The following is a 5,087-nucleotide window of genomic DNA, read 5'->3' as shown; positions in this document are numbered from 1 at the left end:
AATAATTTGAATCATCTTGGTAGAGGACCACTAGATGATGCTTCATACCAAATATCAAAGCCTAGGCTCTGTGGTTTTGGACAGAAGATTTTCAAAGTTTTTCCCTATATAATCTATGTAAATTATAGAAATAAACAAAGGGCCATAACTCACTAAAAAATTGTTGAACCAGTCTGATTTTCAGGGGGACACAACTAGGGTACCAATACATCATTCTGACAAAGTTTGGTCAAAATCCCCCAGGTAGTTTCTGAGGAGATGCGATAACGAGAAATTGTTAACGGACTGACGGACGGACGGACGGAAGGACGACGGACCACGGACGCAGAGTGATTTGAATAGCCCACCATCTGATGATGGTGGGCTAAAAATGACCTTTAACGTCTAAGTGTGACCTTGACCTTTGAGCTACGGACCTGGGTCTTGCGCGTGACAAATCGTCTTACTGTGGTTCACATTCATGCCAAGTTATTTGAAAATCCATCCATGGATGACAAAGATATGGACCGGACACGAATGCACTATCATGAAAAATGACCTTTAACGTCTAAGTGTGACCTTGACCTTTGAGCTACGGACCTGGGTCTTGCGCGCGACACGTCGTCTTACTGTGGTACACATTCATGCCAAGTTATTTGAAAATCCATCCATGGATGACAAAGATATGGACCGAACACGAATGTACTATCATGAATCAAAGGCCTGAAGGGCCTGAGAGTCGGCTAATTATTGATGTACTGGTAGTATAGTCTACCAGTTTTAGTTCTGTTTTAGTTTTTTTCCCCAACTGAACAGAGATTTTGTTACAATAGATGAAATGGACATTCAATCGATGCCTAGTAAAACTTTGATTGACATTATACAAGTATTTAAACCCAATATATTTCTCTAAAATTGAAGAGTGGTTCGCAAAAATAAAAATGTTGAAAGTACAAACTACAATTTGACAGGTGACACTAAGATACTGCCCATGGCTATAAATATTTTTCCAGTAAACATTTGCCTCCGGCATTACCAAAACAGGCAATTATCCGCTGGTATATATTCGCACATGATAAAATTTGAATATGAAAATTTATATATTGAAATTTTATAGCGCGGATTGCCACATACAATTTGTAACGGATGGACGAAAGAACTGTTCAGATATTTTACAGATAATGGGCCTGGCAATAACCATGTCACACGCTAGGTATTGTTCAATCATATTATAAGGGATGTGAATTTAAAGTATACTTACTTTTGCGTTTAAAGATATGTAAATGTTGCTGAGTGTCAATATATAGTGTCATGAATGTTTACACTGACAGGAAAATTGCGCATTCGAAACTAAGAGAAGTTACTCGGACTAGCTACCAATTTCGGAAAAGATAACCAATATTAATACATGCAGTTCTTTTTTAGTTAAAACCATCATTTATTCTATTTCAGACCTGTTAACCCTTCAAAACCATGTCAGTAGTCCCCAAGTCTATGTACTTCAATTATCCGTTTTGATTCATGTAGACAGGACAGGCCCAGACTGGCCTGAAAAAATGTTTGAGCCATTTTTACCGTGGTCGGTAGCAGGGTGGGTTTGGGGAGGGGTGTTCCTTCCGCTTTGAACTGCAGTCAGATTTTGAAATGGGCATTGTGGCAGGTGGTAAAAGGGCAAATGTATCAAACTGTAAAGTGGCAATATGGGGGGAGGGTGTGGGAGGATACCCCCTCCTGCAATTAGGGTTTGGGGTATCACCACAAGGAAATTTTGAAAATGTATGTAACTTGGGCATTTCTGACAAACCTTTTTGGCATTATTGTTTATTTGTTTATAAACTGTCTATAAAGATTTGTTTTGTAGAAACGACTAAACCGAGGGTAGGTTCACAGTTCCTTTAATAATACTTGCTAAGCTAATACATTGTAGAACACTTAAGAGGCCATAACGTACATCGTAGAATCAAAGTTAAACGTGTAGAATGATAATCACGTCCTGAAATACATATACGTAAGCCTCATAAATATACATGTATAATAATAAACACATATAGCATATTCATTTAAACATCTTATTACATGCTTTAATCAATGGATCTAGTGGCCATTATAAATTGCACTATAAATAGAACATATAACAGAAAATAGAACAATACAATACGAACACAATACAAAGTAAATAATACACATTATACATGAAACTTACCATTTATGGAATGAACGTCATGTCTACACTTTCACTCATTCTCTCTGACTGGTGCTGGTTACTTAGAAAAACAGCCAAGCAGCGGTTACCACATAATACCCAGGTTACTGCAAACAATGATGTGAAACAGTGTAAAAAGATATGAATGCTCTGTGACAGTCATGAAAGTTACAGTTAATTAAAGAATAATGCTGCTATCTTGAACTTTAGCAATTCTTACTCAAAATTCCAGATTTCTAAAGTAAAGCAAATGCATGTTTTACAAAGTCAAATACATAATAATTACTGCAAGTATAGACCATGCAATTGCAAAACAAATGCAATGATACTACCATAATTTATTCCAATAAGGACCTTAAAACTTAATTTAAAACAACGAGCACAAAACTTGCAACCCCTTTCCATGATTTCACAAGCCTTCTGTGCAAAATAACTGAAAACGCCACCTATAGCGGAATTATTCCAAGTAAAGGTAACTCTAATGGATAAAAACAGAAATATTTGGTCAAAGGGAAGGAACTCTATCAAAACATGGTCAGAGACCACTAAATCATACAATATGAACAAGTAAGGTTAAAGATACCAATTTTCAACCGTTACATATTTCCCTGGCCGAGAAATGACGTCCCGTCATATAAAGTCAAACTATTCTCAACATATACCAAACAGTCAATATCTGTCAGTTGTCAAAAAATGCTTATGTCAGCATTTTAAATTACAGCTACCATACTATTAACTGCAATAAAAATCTACATACGAGATATTATTCAACTTCTACATTTGAATAACATATCCACTACATATCTACATATAAGATATACTTCTACCTTGTTTCAATGCGTACTTACGTGTCCTTACCTTATCATTGTTGATTGTCTCCCCTTACTTTGAAATTGTGTCCTCACAATAACAATTACAAAGCATTAATATCGTTCCTTTTAGCTTAATGTTCAATATTTGTTAAAAACAATTGTATATAGCAATCTGATAAAAATAATAATAAAATTCATACATGAGTGACATTATCAGAATAAGCAAATTTTACAATGTCAACAAAAGTGTTACAGCAATAATACACTTTACTGAAAAATACTGTTGACTAATCTCCTGGCCATTTCACTATCTAATGTGTCCAATACTCCTGACTCCATTTACCTGTCTCAGGGCTTGAAATCTTGGATCCTGTGTCTAGGTACAACACTATATAACTGGTAGTCCTCCAAATGTTTAGGAGCTTTCTGTCTCTTGACAACGTCTTGGTTTAGGTTGAGGTCTAGGCGACTCTTTAGGTGGTGTTTCCTTTGTTCTGCTGCAATAGGAGTGTTTGTGTTTGGATGTCTTTCTCCTGTCTCTCTTCATCATCTACATCACTGCCTTGTGTCTTGGTATTTTTCTGTTTCTCTATTTGTTGTTGTTTCAGTGTCTTCTGTATCTGTATCTTCTGATTCTGGGACAGTCACTTCCTCTGTTTCATCTATATTGACACTCACTAATTCTTCTGTTTCATCTGTTCCTGTATCATCTGTTCTGACGATCAATGTTTTTTTTGTTTCTGAAACCTCTGCACCTTCAGGTGATTTAACTTCCTTCTTCTTTCCATCACCTTAGGCCTAGTATCCTTATCTGAAATTAAATCATTGGCATATCAATACTCACCTTCTTTTTTCTGTTTCTTTCCTTTAGAACTTTGTCCTTGACTACTACAGGATTATGGGCGCCCCCTGATCTTGTGAATACTACAAGATCACCTGTGTCATCATCAGAACTCAGACTCTTCTTCAATTTCCGTGACGTCACATCTATCAATACCATTCTCTTCTTTCACATTGGATGCATCCTCCTTTTCCACAACATCTACTTCTTGATTTTCCCCATTTATATTATCCTGATGTTGTAACAGGTATATAATGGTTTCTGTGCAAGGTTTTCACTCTACCAGATACATCAGACTTAACCTTGTAGACTGGAATGTTGTCTTTTTACTTGTTCAATTACGAGTACACATCTTCTTCAAATTTGTCAGCAATCTTGTGTTTACCCTCAAATGATAACACTTTAACCAAGACCTTATCACCAACTTCTATTCTTGCAGCTTTTGCCTTAGTGTCATAATATTTCTTTTGTTTCTTCTTTGCTTTTGACACATACTCATCAACGATTCTCCTAGTTTTTAACATTTTTTCCTTGAGATCCAAATGTATTCTTTTATACCTTTGTTTACAAGACTATCATTGCTTGTTCAAAAAGTGTATCTATAGGAAGTCGGGGTTTTCGACCAAACATGATTTCAAATGGTGCAACTCGTGTAGATTCATGAGGAGTACAGTTATAGCAATAGACAAGATGATTCACATATTTCTTCCAGTCTGCCTTTGTGAATTTTCAAGAGTTTCCTAGCATGTCCAATAATGTTTCTATTGAATCTTTCTGGTCCTGAATTGCCTTGCGGATGATAAATTGAAGTATGACTCTTCTGAATATTAGTAAGTTTACATAACTCCTTGATGATTTCGCTTTCAAAATTTGCTCCTTGATCTGAGTGAAGTCTTGTTGGTGAACCATAATGAACAATAAAATTGTTGTAGAAAGTCTCAGCATTGTCTTAGCAGTTTGATTTTTGTGGGCACAGCCATGGCAAATTTAGTGAAATGGTCTGTGATTACTAAGACATTTGCTATGCCTCCTTTGGCTGGTTCAAGTGTCAAGAAATCTAAACAGACTAACTCAAGAGGGTAAGTCGTGTTTTACATTTATGAGTGGAGCTCTACTATGTACTGAGCTTTTCTCCTCAAGCACCTGTCACATTTGGAAATCCATGGTCTACGTCAACTGACATCCCTGGCCAATAAAATCTTTCTCGTAACAATCTCATTGTCCTTTCCTTACCTGGATGACCAACGTCGTT

General features: G+C 36.3%; 1 long non-coding RNA gene across 1 annotated transcript; it reads right to left on the bottom strand.

The window, feature by feature from the left end:
* Positions 1-1,858: 1,858 nt before the first annotated feature.
* On the bottom strand, positions 1,859-2,590 carry LOC123554044 (uncharacterized). The gene is made up of 3 exons (XR_006686940.2): positions 2,515-2,590; positions 2,183-2,289; positions 1,859-1,972 (listed from the first exon to the last, which is right to left on the bottom strand). It is a non-coding gene; the product is annotated as an uncharacterized LOC123554044 (long non-coding RNA).
* Positions 2,591-5,087: the final 2,497 nt, after the last annotated feature.

Source organism: Mercenaria mercenaria, unplaced genomic scaffold (assembly GCF_021730395.1).
Source record: "Mercenaria mercenaria strain notata unplaced genomic scaffold, MADL_Memer_1 contig_774, whole genome shotgun sequence".
Classification (NCBI taxonomy): Eukaryota; Metazoa; Mollusca; class Bivalvia; order Venerida; family Veneridae; genus Mercenaria; species Mercenaria mercenaria.
Note: the sequence above shows the minus strand (reverse complement) of the source record. Positions and strands in the feature narration are given on the sequence as shown.